The sequence below is a fragment of the Lissotriton vulgaris genome, chromosome 6 (assembly GCF_964263255.1).
Source record: "Lissotriton vulgaris chromosome 6, aLisVul1.2, whole genome shotgun sequence".
NCBI lineage: Eukaryota > Metazoa > Chordata > Amphibia > Caudata > Salamandridae > Lissotriton > Lissotriton vulgaris.
The window spans coordinates 1,123,801,304-1,123,818,852 of NC_141694.1; the positions used below are offsets into that span (position 1 = coordinate 1,123,801,304).

General features: G+C 46.2%; 1 protein-coding gene and 1 long non-coding RNA gene across 5 annotated transcripts in view; one reads left to right on the plus strand and one right to left on the minus strand.

Annotated features, from left to right (window-relative positions):
* Positions 1 to 17,549, minus strand: part of MERTK (MER proto-oncogene, tyrosine kinase) — a 366,926-nt gene that overhangs the window by 339,163 nt on the left and 10,214 nt on the right. The gene's annotated exons all lie outside the window — the stretch shown is intronic.
* On the plus strand, positions 1,773 to 8,661 carry LOC147708525 (uncharacterized). The gene is made up of 3 exons (XR_015296506.1): positions 1,773 to 2,714; positions 8,076 to 8,236; positions 8,280 to 8,661. It is a non-coding gene; the product is annotated as an uncharacterized LOC147708525 (long non-coding RNA).

Here is a 17,549-nt window from a genome sequence, read left to right on the forward strand (position 1 = left end):
TTCAACCTGGGAGGGTTGAGGGAGTGGGTAGAAGGGGTCATATTCTAACCCTTTAAAAAGGTCTGATATACATGTGAGAGGATTCTCAAGTGTTTTCAAATCTGGGTACTGAGTTTGACCATGGAAGTTACCGCATAAGCCATGTTAGTCCACCCCAAAGATATCAAGAAGGAGCCCTTTTGCCTTCTAAGACTGCGCAATTGTGAAGTGAGCAGTCAAAAGTTTATGAGAAATCAACTTGCTCACTAGAGAGAACAATGTAAATAGATTATCTTCATCTATGTCACCCAGTAGCGGCTGCAGCTATAATAAAGTGGTAGGGTGGGTGGAGGAGGGGCTTGGGGTTGGGTTTTAAAAATAAAAAGACACCTATGGCTCCGCTCCCTCTGCTGGCAGCCTCATTGCTCCTCTTATCCTGGAGGTGGATCTGCTTCACTGCACAGGCTCCCCGTCTAATCCAGGCACTGCTTTCATGAGAAAAGGGTCTGGATTGGCCTTAGAGGACTGGTTTAAAACTCACTCCGGCACAGGGAGCCAGCAGCTTTTCTCCAACCCGGCTGAACAAGACAGCTGAGTTAGAAAAACCTAAGTGTGCATGTCTACTTGGCCGGCCTAAAACAGCTACCCAAACTGACATGCACAACTATAAGTGCCTACCACTCCTCCCTACTGCTGATGTTGCGCTCTTCAGCATGGCCCCGCCCCCGCCCTGAACTCGGATCCCAATTAGGTAAGAAAATAAAATCATGATAAAATTGTTTTATTATAATCTTATTTTTGAGTGGGGAGACACTCCTCCAGCATAGCGGAGAAGCCACCCCTGATGTCACCTAACTGGAAAATTAAAGGATCATATGGCAAGAGAACAGATTTAACATCTTTGATATTTCTTTCCAGAATCCTTCTACTTTACTACATTTTCACACCATGTGATAGTAACAGTCATCATTCCCAATCTGACTGGTAATTTCCATCCGCAGATCCTCTTCTCATTGTAACATGTAATTGATTGCAAGTGACATGCAAACAATTTACAAGTATTAAATAAGATGGCGCCTTAATCTGTGATTTGTGAATAAATAAATTCTATTTTAGTGAGATCTCTACCCCTTTTTTTGTGTCACATCTTCTTGCTTTGACCACTGTAGCAGGTGTGTCAGTCACACGTTGCCCCCACTCTTCAAGTGCAATGATTCTAAGCATCTTTCTCTATGGTTCAAATTGCCTTGTAAGAAAAAATAGAATGTCATGAGCAAAAATATTTTTATTGATTACTCTGGTGTGTCATACGCCAGTAACATCACCCTTTATCATCTAATATTACACAAAGAGTACAACGTTAATGACAAACATTGTTGGTGCACCCCTGACTAGTAGTACCTCTGACCAAGGTGATTGGTTTGTTAACTAAGGGTCTTTTTCAGGTTGAGCCTGTTCAGAGCATGTGCTGTTCTGCGAGGCATGCTCAGGGCTGGACTGGGAACTAAAACCAGCCGCCCAGCCCCCACCCGTGCGGCGCACCGAAGGATTGCCCGGTGCCCGCTACAGCCAGTCCGGGCCTGGGCATGCTGTATTGAGGTACGGCAAAGAAGCTCCGTCATTCCCGCCCACCTTTTCAATTGGCTCCTGTTACTGTCCTTACAAAATTGTTGCTTTTCAATTCCCTCCTTGGTACAGCCTTGTCTGCATTTGTAACCTCTCATAACGACTGGGCTTGTTACTTGTGTTGTTACACGGTCTGCTTTATAAGTCGGTGAGCACTATTTTTTTTTATGATCTTCCCCTATTCCACCCACGACAATGCAGCTGCCGCCTGCTTTTATATTACTTATTTTTAAATTATAGCACGGTCCGCTTTAATTGCAGCGGCCGCGCTCATTTAAATATTTAATTTACAGCGTGGGACGCTTTCAGTTTAGCAGCCCCCTTATTTAATTATTTAATTTATAGTGTGAGCTGCTTTCAATTTAGCAGCTGAGCTTATTTAATAAACAGCACAGGCCGCTTTCACTTTAGCGGTTGCGCTACAGAACCTTATTTTTTCGCTTTGGGTGAAAGCGCACCATACGCGCTTTCACTTTAATGTAGGCCACGCCCCTTTCTTTGGACGCTGTTCGCTGTAACCTGCATATTGCGAGCAGCTTGTAAAAAAAAAAAAAAAAGGGCGCGGCCACCATTAGAATGGTCTCGCATTTGCCGAGAGTTTGAGCTATTGGCATTAAAAACGACAATGCCTTTTATAGATGTGTTGCTTTAAAAAAACGCATAAATAAAAAGCATTGTAATTTACATTACCAGCAGCTAAAAAGCTCGCAAATGCGAGACCTATTGCATTTAGAATTCTTGTTATAAATCTTGAAAGCAGGTAGGTATTTTACCTTGTTTGGTGCCCTTGTGTTTCAGAAGAGAGGAAAGTGTGAAAGTCGACAACTCCTGTCACACCTCAAATTGATACGTTCTTATTGGAAATCTTGACTTTTAGGGAGTTTATTGCTAGGCCACTCTAAGGCAATGAGATGAGGAAACATTTAAAACAGCTCCTCTGCACAGTTGTTCTAGCAATTGCAATATGTCAAACGATTTTGTACTTAGTGCACCGAAGTGCATTTAGGACATTTAATACATGGACAACTTTCATTACATTTCACGTCCACCTTTGGACGGGCAATTTATCTACTGAGCATGAAAGGGAAGCAAAGCTGTATCTGCGGAGTGTAGCGCTCTAGTGCTCCGAGGGTCTCAGGTTGAGCCCCCGGAAGCACTCCGCACAATGTATCACTTTCTGGCCAGGCGTGGCCAGAAAGCTTTAAATAAAGGGACCGAAGTGGCACGGCACTTCCGGTCCACACCAGTGCAGCAACGTGTGTGTCCCCTTATTGCGCTCCATAAGCATTGCAGCGCCGCAGGCCTAGCTCGGCCCCCAGGGCCTCACACTGGAGACGAGGGTGGGATATCCAAAAGTTAAGCAGCACCCACCAGCAACTCTCACCTGCCCGTTCACCAGCTGACTCGATCGCCCAGCCGCAGCACCGGAGAGGAACGTCAGCGACGACGGCCACCGCCACCGAAAGCAGAGGCTACATCCCAGAAGCTGCACACACCGGTAAGCAGCGTGAGCAAGGAGCTGCGTGTGGCACCGGCGGCAGCGACGGCAGGGAGGCCCAAGACGAAGACACGCGCCGAAGGAAGCAGCCCGGCGGCAGGCCCAGCGGTGCGCGCATGCGCAGAAGGCGAGGCGCCGTCACCAGAGGAAAGAACCCGAGGAGAGCGCGAAGCCGAGAGGGCGCCTCAGACAAATCGAGCGCGAGGCCCCACAGACACGGAGAAGACCCGGCGAGGCCAACCACACCACGAGGTGACGCAGCAACCCCCAAGCGAGCGCAAGCAGCCCCCATCAAGCATTGGCCAAGGCAACAAGGCGAGCCACATAACAAGCGCCAACAAGCACAAGCAAAGCCAATCAGCCACCAAGTACACACCGGACCACACAAACGCAAACAAGCACGAGCAAGTACAACCAAGCACACAATAAAGAGACACTCAAAAGACAAACGCCCAGTCACCGCCCAGCGTCACAATGACCACCAACCCTGGAGGGGCATCTGGGGGAGCCAGCCAAGCCCAGCAAGCGACACCACCAGCAATAAACCTCGGCACTCAACCACCGACGCCGTCAGCCCACTCACAAATCCAGGCACTACCACCGTTCAGCGAGCTGATAGACCCCGGGACAGCGGCCCCCAGATGGGCTGTGTGGCTAGGGCAACTCAACAACTACTTCACCGCCACCAGGGAGAAAGATGACGAAGTGAAGAGATCCCTGCTGTTACACTTTGGGGGCACAGAACTGTATAAGCTATTCAAACATCTCCCCGACACAGGAGATGACAAAGACTATGACGCGGCGGTCAATGCGCTGAACGCCCATTTCGACCCCCAGCTGAACCCCCACTATGAGCGGTTCAAATTTCGCCAATCCAGACAAAGGGAAGGCGAGTCCATGGATGCGTTCCATGCACGGCTGAGGGATCTCATAAGCACGTGCACGGACGACGACGAAAAGAAGGAGGTGACCGCGCAGCTCATTCAAGGTTGCCGCAACAAACACCTAAGGACACTCATTCTAAGGCAGCCACGAATCACCCTTGAAGAAATATTGATCCTGGCCAGATCCCACGAACTATCGGATGCACGCGCAACAGCAATGGAAGCAGCTTTGAACCCACGGGCAGAGGCAGGAACCGTGGTGAAGACAGAAAGGGTGGATGCAGTTCGCAACACCAGCCGAGGAAGCAGAGGAAGATGGCTGACCAGGACGCCACGCCGAGCGTCGTGTGGATACTGTGGCCGAGATGAGCACAACCAAGATGGCTGCCCAGCACGTGGCAAGACATGCTCAAAGTGCGGAATACCCAACCATTTCGCAAGCGTGTGCAGGGGTGGCTCCCGAGGAAGAGGGACGTCAGGAAGAAAACCAATCACAGGAGCAGTAAAACAGCTATCACTAGACGACGCGACGTCATCTCAACCACACAGACCGCCGAGGCGACCCCAGTTTGATGACTCTCCCTCAGAGGATGAAGATGAATGCTACTACGTATCGTTCGTAAGTGAACTAAAGAAGCGACGGAGACCACAGCCCAAGTGCCAAATACACATCGACGGGTCCCCAGCATGTGGCGTCATCGACACAGGAGCCACCATAAACGTCATGGGAATTCAACACTATAAAGCACTGAACCCGAGACCCAAACTAGTACCTTCAAAGGCACGCATACTAACGTACGGTAGCCAGACACCCCTCCCACTACGAGGGACGATGACGGTCCAAGTAAAAGCAGAAGACAACGAAGTGACGACAACGTTCCACGTGATAGACAAGGAAGCAGACTTGCTTGTAAGCAGCAACACGGCAGAAGACCTCCGCCTCATTGCGTTCGCAAACGCCGTCAAAGCGCTACAAACAGAGGACATCCTGGAAATGTTCCCCACACTATTCGAAGGTCTCGGCACAATCAAACGACCACCGATCAAGCTACACATCGACCCCGCAATCCAGCCAATAGCCCTAAGACACAGAAGAATACCCTTCCACTTGCGCGCAGCCGTAGAAAAGGAACTCAATCAACTTGAAGAACAAGGGGTAATCGAGAAAGTATCGGGGCCGACGCCGTGGGTATCCCCAATGGTGATAGCCGAGAAGCCGCGCCAGCCAGTCAAAATCCGCATCTGCATAGATATGAGGATTCCCAACAAAGCCATTAGACGGGAGCGGCACCTCACCCCAACGGTAGATGACATCCTAACGGATCTGAATGGGGCCCAATGGTTCTCTAAGTTGGACCTTAATGCAGGATATCACCAGCTCAGGCTAGCGGAAGAGAGCCGCTACATTACAACATTTTCAACACACCTAGGGCTAAGACGGTACAAGCGACTAAACTTTGGCATCTCATCCGCAGCCGAAATTTTGCAAAACACAATAAAAGAGATCTTAACAGGACTCGATGGAGTGCTGAACGTCAGTGACGACATTTTGATTCACGCCAAGACCAGTGAAGAACACCACCGAAGACTGAGGGCCACTTTACAAAGACTCGCGCAGTACGGCGTCACCCTACACAAAGACAAATGCCAGTTCTTCAAGAAATCAATAGAGTTTTTCGGATACGTATTCGACTCAGACGGAGTAAGGGTAGATCCCCGCAAATCACACGCCATCAAGAATGCTCCAGCACCGTCAACCGCTTCCGAAGTAAGAAGCTTCTTAGGAATGGCGCAGTACTGTGCCAGGTTCATACCCAATCTGGCCACAATCGCAGAGCCTCTGAGAAACCTAACGAAGAAAGACAGCTCGTGGAAATGGACGGCAACAGAAGACAAAGCATTCCACCGGATCAAAGAAGCCCTATTAGATAGCACAACGATGGCGTACTTCAACACCGCAAGACCCACCGAAGTACTAGTGGACGCCAGCCCAGTGGGCCTAGGAGCCCTCCTGTCGCAAGAATCCGAACCCGGGGTGTGGGCCCCGCTAGCGTTTGCAAGCAAAGCCCTGACGGCGACAGAGTCCCGGTACTCGCAAATTGAGAGGGAGGCACTGGCAGTAAAATGGGCGTGCGCCCACTTTCATCTCTACGTCTCCGGCCACCCTTTCAGAATGGTGACAGACCACCAACCGCTGATCCCGTTATTCCGTGGAACTGCTCCACACCCCCCACCAAGGATCGAACGCTGGGCAATCCAGGTTCAACAGTACCAAATGGACCTAGTGTACCGACCAGGGGCGAAAAACCCGGCGGACTTCCTGTCGCGCCACCCCCCCGCAGAAGAATCTAGCAACGCAGACCCTGAGGTCCAGACCGAGGAATTCATCAACATGCTAGCAACGGGCGCGTGCCCCTGTGCACTGACCGCCGACGTCATCATCTCTCACTATGACAACGACGCAGTAGTCGGAAGAGTGAAGGAGGCCATACAATCCGGAACGTGGACGAACTTCCTGAAGGACACCAACGGGTGGAACGAAGCAGACAGAACGCGCCTACAACAGTACTGGAAGGTGCATGACGACCTCAGCTGCGCTGACAATGGCCTCCTACTGAGAGGGACTCGCGTGGTCATTCCCAAAACACTGCAAGAGAGAGCAACCACCCTGGCACACGAAGGACATCAAGGCACCCGCAGAATGAAGGCGAGGATGCGGGAGAAGATATGGTTCCCAAACATGGAGGAGAACATCGAAGCCTGCGTACGAGAGTGTCGAGCATGCCAAATCACAAGCAGCCCCGAAGCACCAGCCCCTATAATCACAGAGGAACACGCCCCATCACCATGGGCATGGCTAAGCCTGGACTTTGGCAGCTTCCCGGACGGGAGAGTCACAGTAGTGCTGGTGGACAATTACACTAAATACCCCATCGTGGAAACGGTAGCGTCAACCAGTTTCGCGAACATTCGCCCCATCCTCACCAAAACCTTTGCTCTGTTTGGCATCCCAATGGTCATCAAAACGGACAATGGGCCCCCATTCCAGGGGAGTGAGTTAAGGAGTTCCTAGACAACCTTGGCATAAAGCATCACCGAATCACCCCGCAATGGCCACAAGCCAACGGTGAGGTAGAACGCTTCATGAGGACAATAAACAAAATACTGAGAATATCCTCAGCGGAAGGAAGTGACCCGGAAGAAACACTGCAAGCGTTCCTAAGGGAGTATCGCAGCACGCCGCACAGCACCACCATGCAATCACCATGGGCACTGATGCTGGCCGGCCCCAGAAGAGATCTGTTACCCATGGCTGACAGTTGGACTCCCACACCATACTCCCCGACAAACACCCAAGAAAGGAGAAGGAGGACAAACGAGAAGGCAAGTTGCAAGAGAAGAGCCCAAGCAAAGACCCTGAGCCCAGGAGAGACGGTGCTCATCCGGACAAGAAGGCCCGGAGGGAAATTCAAGACCCCTTTCGAACCGGAGCCCTGGGTCATCAAGGAAACCCACGGAACAGCACTCACTGTCAGCCGAGACGGAGAAGAAGTGACTCGCAACGTATCGTGGTTCAAGCAGATACCTGCTCCGAAAGGACCAAGCCCAAGTGGCGGTACACCTGTAACGAGGGATGAAGGAGAGAATGCAGCCACAGATGATAACTCGTGCCTGGCCCCGGACACTGCAGAACATCCATCCCTGCCATCACCGGGACCTCCTCGGGACCAGATCCCTCCGAGAGGCAAGTGGCAGTATAATCTCAGATCCAATCCACGGCCCAATCACAGGCTGGCAGATTTTGCATGTTGAACTGACTGTTATAGTTTGTTTTGAAAAAAAATCCAAGTTGGGAAGGGATGTAGCGCTCTAGTGCTCCGAGGGTCTCAGGTTGAGCCCCCCGAAGCACTCCGCACAATGTATCACTTTCTGGCCAGGCGTGGCCAGAAAGCTTTAAATAAAGGGAGCGAAGTGGCACGGCACTTCCGGTCCACACCAGTGCAGCAACGTGTGTGTGTCCCCTTATTGCGCTCCATAAGCATTGCAGCGCCGCAGGCCTAGCTCGGCCCCCAGGGCCTCACACGGAGGTCGAAAGTAAACGTTTCCAAATTTTACGAAGAACTGACGTTGCTGACAAAAAGAACCCATATCTATAAAAATAAAGCAACTGTAATGTCTTCCGCCCCAAAAGAATCTTTTTATGGAGCTCTCCAATTTTAGTTTAGCTGGTCTGCAGGAACGTCAACGCGTGCCGAATAAAACCGACGAGTATGTTTTATCACTATGGTGAGTGCCGAATAAAACCGACGAGTATGTTTTATCACTATGGCGACTGGCAGCAAAGAACATTTTGCTTTTACATTTTTATGAGGATAATGTGTCTATGAAACGAGGACCTTTCGTTCAGTGCCTCAAGTTACTTAACATTGCTGTTTAATTCTATAAACGTGTTCTGGGTAACCTAAACAAAGTGCCTACCTTTTAGTCAGATGTGCTTAATTTGTAGCTAATGGTGGCGGGCACCAGCTGTTGTTTATGTGGTCAGGAGCCTATTTTTCCATCATCAGAATCTGAGGTGGAGAAGGAGAGAAAAGGTTTGCATTGGGAAAGCCAAAACGGTCTCGCCTATGTAGGAGCTATTGGCTTTGCCAATGTGTTTTAGCTATGTTCTACGCCAGTGTGGCTGCTGTTCAGCATGGCTAAAAGTTAGTGACATAGAGGAGAGGGGCATAGAATGGAGTGTCGGGAGTGGAGTGGTGTAGAGTTGGGTGGCGAAGAGTGGAGTAGAGTGGGAGTGTAGCGGTGAAGAATGGAGTGGTGAAAGTGGAGGAGAGTGACAAAGAGTGGAGTGTAGTAGACTGTCAGAGTGGAGTAGAGTGGTCTAGAGTGAAGTGTCATGGAGTGTGGTGTATGGTAGCGTGGAGTGGATTGTTGCGGGGTGGAGTGTTGTGTGTGGAGTAGAGTGGTGTGTCATAGAGTGTCGTAGAGTAGAGGGGTGTAGAGCAGAGGAAATAATGCACAGGGGAATGGAGCAGAGGGGGATGGAGAAGAGGGGGGAATAGAGCAGAGGGGGATGGAGCAGAGGGGGATACAGCAGAGGGGGATACAGCAGAGGGGGATACAGCAGAGGGGGATACAGCAGAGGGGGATAGAGCAGAGGGGGATAGAGCAGAGGGGGATAGAGCAGAGGGGGATAGAGCAGAGGGGCATGAAACAGAGGCATGAAGCAGAGCGGCCTGGAGCAGAATGGTGTGGAGTGGAGTAGAGTGAAGTGGCGCAGTGTAGCGTATTCAAGGTGTGGTAGGGCACTGCCATTACAGACATCATACTTTAAATTTAAATGACTGTTACAATTTGCACATACAGTTTTACTGATAATACTATACCTCGCACAAACTATATTGTGTGGAAATGGCATCACCTAGTGTAATAATTTGCTTGATCCTATTAAAATATTTGTTTCAACCACCTTTCAAATTACAAAAACAGTGCTTCATTTGGGCTTTCCTAATTCTAATATATGTAAACAGTTCATTTAAAGACATGTTAATTTTGCTTTTGTGCTAGAAAAATTACCTTTTCGGTCCCACTACCAATTGTCAGATAAATCCACTCACTTTGAAGTCAGAGAAAGAAAAGTAAACACAAAGTTCCCTTGGAAGACAAAGCCTGACATTAGACTTTTATCTTTGAATCCACAGCACATGTGACAAGATGAAAACAAATTTAAAGGCCCTTTTAGGGAAAATAAGGACTCATGGAAGTATACATGGCGGGATGGTGAACAAGCAGTGCTTCACACGGGGTGGCTGGGGGGGGGGGTGACGTGCTGGATAGCCTAAAACAAATAAAGCCAGCAAATAGAAAGCCAGCAAAATGTGAGTTACAAACCACAAAGCCAATGATATGCAATGTGTGGAGTGCATTCAGAATGCTGTTTTGTCACAACTAGACAGCTGCGCTGTCTGGCAGGCTTCGACCTAAAAATGGAGTAGGATGAAGGATGATAAAGATAGGAAAATAGTGACAAAGGAAGGACAGAGGATTGAAAAAGAACCTGCAATAGGGAGAAAAAGATACAAGAAGTGGAGGGTTGTGGAAGAATGAGGCATGAGGCATGAGGCATGAGGCATGAGGCATGAGGTGGGAGCTCAGGCATTCACCTCACCCAGCTTTTGACAAAGACTGCTAGGCTGACTACTTCACTCCAGGTCACTACAGACACTGTCCCCAGTCCTGACCTTCTAACCTACAACTGAATGATTTCAAATGTATTTCGTTGTTAATTCAAAGGGAGCAGAACATGGCTAGAACTTTAAAAGTGCATTAGGTTATGAGACAATAGTCCAGGTACTGTAATATGTCTCCATAACGGCATAGAACGTGATGGTTAACCTGGTGCCAGCAGATGGCCTCCAAGAAAATCTTTGATCCCTGCACATACTAACTTACAAACCTCTTCACATTGACAAAAACAACAAGATAGGTGGCAAAGTCACACACAACTTAACATTTAAAAATAAACTAAGTGAAATGTGCTAGTTATAGTTCAGTGAGAGGACTATCACTTGCACCCTGGCCATGTTTTGCTTATAAACTCACATACTTTGTCACTCCTGAGATGTTAAATATCATTGTGAAGCAATCACTGATGAAATCTCAAATGACAACACTGATGAAATCATCCAATGATTGTGACCATTTGCTAAATAAATGTCATACTGGAAGGTTTTCAGGGAGCTACACCTAGACCCAAATTTCCATCACCGCTGTAGTGCTAATGAACATAATCTTTGACATGAAGCATATTTGTGAAATCACCCACATTTCGTAGATTCTATGGTCTCCTTTACCTGTATTCAGGTGTATAAGAAATCTAACATCCCCGTAGACATTAATACAATCAGCAATTTATTAAACCTTGATTAGAGTTCAAAAGAGTGTTTGGTCATTGGATACCTCCAAGATGTGTACCTGTCAAATACCTCACCTGACACAGCTTTACATCTATGCATTTGCCACAGATAAGGCATGCACAACCAGGACCTATACGCTAACTTCAGTAGTTTATAAAAATACTTTACATATATTCTATTCCTGAACTGTGCAGAATGGCGTACACTATTAGAAAAAGGCTTCCAGTGATTTAAACCATTTGCAAGTGGATCACCAACACATTACACATTCTTCACTAATGTTTAAAATCTCAGAAGTTTGACCAAACTTTTAGAAATAAATTTCTGCCCATTATACATCTCCAAGTTATATAGGAATTGTCAATACTGTTACAGAGCAACTCTTTAAAACCAGCATATGCATAGAAATCCACAGATGAATAATGTATTGTAAGGATAATCTGTGAGTTGTGTCTGCAACTCACAGTAGTTGCACTCAATCACTTACTTGTTTTAATAGAGTACTTCTTGAACTGAAAACTTTACTGGTAGGTACACTGTACTCTGTTGAACTTTTACCATTATGAATCAGACTTGTCTCCAGTACTACTTCATCTGTATTACATACATTCACACATGTACCATAGCCAATCTATTCTGCATATGTTTGTGGGTTCTGTACTACTTAAATTGGTTTGTAAAATCATCTTGCGGTTTGTAGAGTAATTTGAAGATCTGTAGTTTGGATGATTTCATCAGTGACGTCATCATGGAATTTTGGATGTCATAAATGCTATTATTTAAGATGTCATGAGTGATGTAATATAGGAGGTCCTAAGCAGTGTATGGTGGGGCGCAACTTATAGTTACGACACTAAGCTATAACTGGAAGATAAGGTGTTTTTTCTATACATAACTATAATTTAAGCTTCTTTCTTTTTATGTACGTTAAGGAGTTCTTTCCATAATTATCTATGATGCCTGATATCCTTTATGTTTTTCATTGAATTAACTACAGTGTCACTTTAGTTTTTATCAGCATGTAGTTTTTTTTTTACATAAGTAAAAGACTTTGTTTGCATCCTTAATGCTAACATCACTATAACCTTTTAGGTTATTTTTCAGTACATTTCAGTTGTTTTTCGATCATATTCAGCTAATTTGCCACTTGTACTGCCTTCAACTTTACACACTTGGATGGCTTGAGCAAAGCGCATCCTGTGCGTCAGGCCCTGTGCCCAACTAACTTGGGGGTGGCCAACACATTACTCTACACAGCCTTCTAATGCACTCTCACCTCATCTACACGCAGTCTGTCGGAAAGTAGTAATTGGATACATATTTTTGTTTGTGTTATTTTTCACACTTTTGTGGAGTTATTTTTCTCTTTTTTTTATTTTTTCCAGTTCAAAAGTACTCTTTTAAACTTTTTTAATTTTTTTAATTAATTGTTTATTTTTTGCCCAACTCTGGGAGCTCTGTTTGGAGATGGTCTTCCATGGCCCTTGAATAGGTTCTTTTAATAACTTCCCCACAGGCAGCTACTTTGTGATGATGCCTGCTGTATATTTCAAAATGCTGCATCTTCTCATCATTTTCATTCAGCTATTCAAGCTGCACTTACTTTCCTGCAGAGCAGTCAGTTCTCTTTATGCTGCTTGCCTCTCATGCGCCTCAGAATGAGCTGTGCTGGTGGGGTGCATAGCCCTCAGGCACTTCCACATCCGACAGGTAGCCATGGATTATTGGACAGGCTTTCCTCTATGCAGCACCTGCTTGAACAAAGTGCACGTAACTTACTACACACTCGTTTCAATTTTTTTTGCTAGTTGGAAGTGCGAAAAACTGCAATGTTAGTGATTTTTTCACATGCCTTGCTTGGTTTTTGTAGTACAATCGATGTGGATAGAGGAACAATAATGTGATTATCTTCAGATGCTGTATCTCCCATAGGCCCGGGAGATGATGTGCTTGATTATCCCTAGTGTCCACTTCTATATGCTACCACAATGGCTTCGGATTGCATTTACAGCAAATTTCTTAAACAGAAGTCCAGGAGTCCAGTAAGGGTGGTCTAGAAAATCAATTCAGGGTCTTTCTAATGTTTTAACCTCCCCTTTCTAATGTTTTAACCTCCCCTAAGGTATCTCAGTGCTCCTGGGGGATCAATAGAACTCATCAGATGGTGTCATGAGAATCTCATGTGGCTTATACTTCCTGTCCTGCTAGAGCTGCTGATGCACCATACTTAAGACACCCTTGGGGGCCAATGGAATTATGCAGCAGGAGGGTTCCGAATTATGCATCAGGGTTAAGGAAATTACGGAGCAAGAAAAGGTAAATTAAGTGGCATAATGTGCCACATTTTGAGATAGTATTACTTCATTATTTTGTAATGTTTACACCTCGTTAAACTATACAGGCAAAAGTTTCACCTCAAAAGTACCAGTTTAACAACTAAATACAGTAAGAAGGACTGAAATATGACTAGTCAGCCATTGAAAAGGGCCATCCACTGTGCAGGGCATGTCACCATTTCTTTAGAAATGTTTGATTCCTGTGAGCTAGAAACAATTGTTTGTTAAAGTCTGCAGATTATGCAGCACATGATGGATTACCTAGCAAACGTGGTAAAACCATAATTATGCAGGAAGCGCCGTGACCGCAGAATCACATAAATCCAGTGGCCCTGACCTTTTCTAATTACAATTCACAAAACAAGTGGCATTTACTTGTACTTAACATACTGTTCTACCTCACTAACAGCAGCCAATCAAGAAACTAGGACTCTCAAAGTTTTTTTTAATTCAAACTACATACCCTTTAATAACACTTCTCTTTATGCTGCAGACTCCTTGTCTGTGTTGCACTAGGATACCAGCGTCATGATTTACATTTGGACTGTGGGGCAATCCTTTCTGTTTTGGGTCTATTGGCAAATATCTAGGGTGTCCCCAAAGGGGACATTTCTTGGATTGGCAATAGAGGGATGAAAGGATATCAACTACTCCCTATGGTGGAAAGCATTTCGAATTGGGAGCACTCTGGTGTCATGCCTTTGTACTACAAAGGTAAGGGTAACGATTCGGGCACAATTACAGGGGTAGCTGTCTCAATTTAAATGAAGGAATCCTTGGTAGAGCCTACCTTTGTCTGTTCCAAAATATGTCAAAGGCAAAAGTTGTAGTGGTACAGTTAACTTGTACAAAGATTTAGCAAATCCCAGAAGCATGCCAATAAAGTAAATTTGGCATTTCTCCAAGACTATGGCATGGGCTCCATTTGCCACAATAAAATCCATATTTATCAAAAAGAGAGGGGGGGGACCCAAGGAGCTTATAAAGGTCCAGTGTCCGTGCTCCGAATGTCAATATTTAACCAAAAGAGGACAAAGTTCCTGTGCCAGGGTGCAAAAAGTCACCCATGCATCGTGGTGCAAAAAGTCACCCATACTTAAAAAATTGGAAGAAAAAGAAAGGAAAAAGAGAAAAGGAGATTCCTAGGTATAAAGGACCCAAAATTATAAGGGGGAAAGACATTGTGTTTCCTCTGTTGCCCTCACACACCCCGAAGAGTGTCATGCTTCATCATCGGGCGTTTGCTCCTCGTAGGGCCGGCGCTGCAATTCCCTACGGGTCCCAAGAAGGGTCACTTTATCGGAGATCTTTTGGAGGAATGCCGGATGATGCATGCGGGTGTGCGGGTTATGAGTCAAGAGGAGGGTAAAGGGAATTCGTGCCAGTGTCATATCTTAAAATAGACACAAGTGTAAACATGCAGCGATATGTTGAAAAATATACCCTTGGCAGTCAATACTGCTAAAAATTATTGACCCAAGAGGCCTGTTATGCCTAGGTGTCAATTGTCAAGGTCAACATGTTTCGCGCTTCCGTTGCCAAGAGGTCGTTAGCGCTTCGTCAGGACCATCAAGTAAAGAATATGTAAAGTGCACGTGGTTTAGTGAGTTTTAAAAATTACCCTCTTATCTCAATCAGGGTGGAGTAGAACCTGTGAACCCTTATCATGGTCACGGCTAATAGGTGGAGACCACTCCTGAATGAAGCCTAGGAAATGAGAAAGAACAAAACAAAGTAATAAGACAACATCGAAGAAAACTTGATGCCGCAATATGTACCACATGTGTGTACATCAATTACCCATAAACAGTAAAGTTGACAGGCACACGGGACAGGTTAATCGTAACTGGTCAAAAACAGGGGAAGGGGTATTTTGTTTAGTCTGGTTTGGGCCCCTGCCCTACATAGCATGAATATTGGAAAAAGGCGGGAGGAATTAAATGGTCCTCAACCTAGTAAGGTTTAAAAATATGCCCCATACAAAAAAACAAATCGTCCTGGTTTGTTTACTTACAACGAGCGTACAAACTGTAAAGTTATAAGTGCTCGAAGAATATGCTCACCAAGCACTGCGTGTAGTAATCCTACGTGGTCAGAATTATGGACGCCCGCAAGTAACCGGGCTGTGAAAACAAACACAAAGACAGCAGCGTAGAGGCACATTAGCCAATTATCTGGAGTGCTTGGCCGGGTGCTCACAGTGCAGGATATTACATCTTATGAAGTACTTACAAATGAGTGCGGGCGCTGCCTTCTTGCAACCTACCCCAGACCACGCTTCTGCCGTAAGGAGACTCACAACGGCAAAACCGCCAGTTTAAATGCACAGGCCGGGTCAGGTGTGAGGCGGTATCCTTTTCCGGGGAGGAAAGGAATCCTAGTGAGAAGGAACTAAATGCGCATGTGTGAGCACCGGAGTTAGACGCGCATGAGCTTTAAACGGGCACACTACTCCCCTGCTCATGCGCAACGGCTCACTACATAATCAAGGAGTCGGAATTGTCGAAAAAGCTGCCCAGAAACGTACAGGCAATTTGCAACATAAAACAATTTACGTACACTGTACGTAAATTGTTTTATGTTGCAAATTGCCTGTACGTAAATTGTTTTATGTTGCAAATTGCCTGTACGTTTCTGGGCAGTTTTTTCGACAATTCCGACTCCTTGATTATGTAGTGAGCCGTTGCGCATGAGCAGGGGAGTAGTGTGCCCGTTTAAAGCTCATGCGCGTCTAACTCCGGTGCTCACACATGCGCATTTAGTTGCTTCTCACTAGGATTCCTTTCCTCCCCGGAAAAGGATACCGCCTCACACCTGACCCGGCCTGTGCATTTAAACTGGCGGTTTTGCCGTTGTGAGTCTCCTTACGGCAGAAGCGTGGTCTGGGGTAGGTTGCAAGAAGGCAGCACCCGCACTCATTTGTAAGTACTTCATAAGATGTAATATCCTGCACTGTGAGCACCCGGCCCAGCACTCCAGATAATTGGCTAATGTGCCTCTACGCTGCTGTCTTTGTGTTTGTTTTCACAGCCCGGTTACTTGCGGGCGTCCATAATTCTGACCACGTAGGATTACTACACGCAGTGCTTGGTGAGCATATTCTTTGAGCACTTATAACTTTACAGTTTGTACGCTCGTTGTAAGTAAACAAACCAGGACGATTTGTTTTTTTGTATGGGGCATATTTTTAAACCTTACTAGGTTGAGGACCATTTAATTCCTCCCGCCTTTTTCCAATATTCATGCTATGTAGGGCAGGGGCCCAAACCAGACTAAACAAAATACCCCTTCCCCTGTTTTTGACCAGTTACGATTAACCTGTCCCGTGTGCCTGTCAACTTTACTGTTTATGGGTAATTGATGTACACACATGTGGTACATATTGCGGCATCAAGTTTTCTTCGATGTTGTCTTATTACTTTGTTTTGTTCTTTCTCATTTCCTAGGCTTCATTCAGGAGTGGTCTCCACCTATTAGCCGTGACCATGATAAGGGTTCACAGGTTCTACTCCACCCTGATTGAGATAAGAGGGTAATTTTTAAACTCACTAAACCACGTGCACTTTACATATTCTTTACTTGATGGTCCTGACGAAGCGCTAACGACCTCTTGGCAACGGAAGCGCGAAACATGTTGACCTTGACAATTGACACCTAGGCATAACAGGCCTCTTGGGTCAATAATTTTTAGCAGTATTGACTGCCAAGGGTATATTTTTCAACATATCGCTGCATGTTTACCCTTGTTTCTATTTTAAGATATGACACTGGCACGAATTCCCTTTACCCTCCTCTTGACTCATAACCCGCACACCCGCATGCATCATCCAGCATTCCTCCAAAAGATCTCCGATAAAGTGACCCTTCTTGGGACCCGTAGGGAATTGCAGCGCCGGCCCTACGAGGAGCAAACGCCCGATGATGAAGCATGACACTCTTCGGGGTGTGTGAGGGCAACAGAGGAAACACAATTCCTTTCCCCCTTATAATTTTGGGTCCTTTATACCTAGGAATCTCCTTTTCTCTTTTTCCTTTCTTTTTCTTCCAATTTTTTAAGTATGGGTGACTTTTTGCACCACGATGCATGGGTGACTTTTTGCACCCTGGCACAGGAACTTTGTCCTCTTTTGGTTAAATATAAACAATAAAATCCATGACAAGCCTGATATCTTCAGAAGGGATGGAAAGCTTTTCAAAGCAAAAGGGATCATGATCTTCCTAAAGAACATAAAGGAATGTATCTAATTCTACCAGTAAGGGTGCACAACACACTGCTAACACAATGTCTGTTGTCAAGAGTCACCCCTTC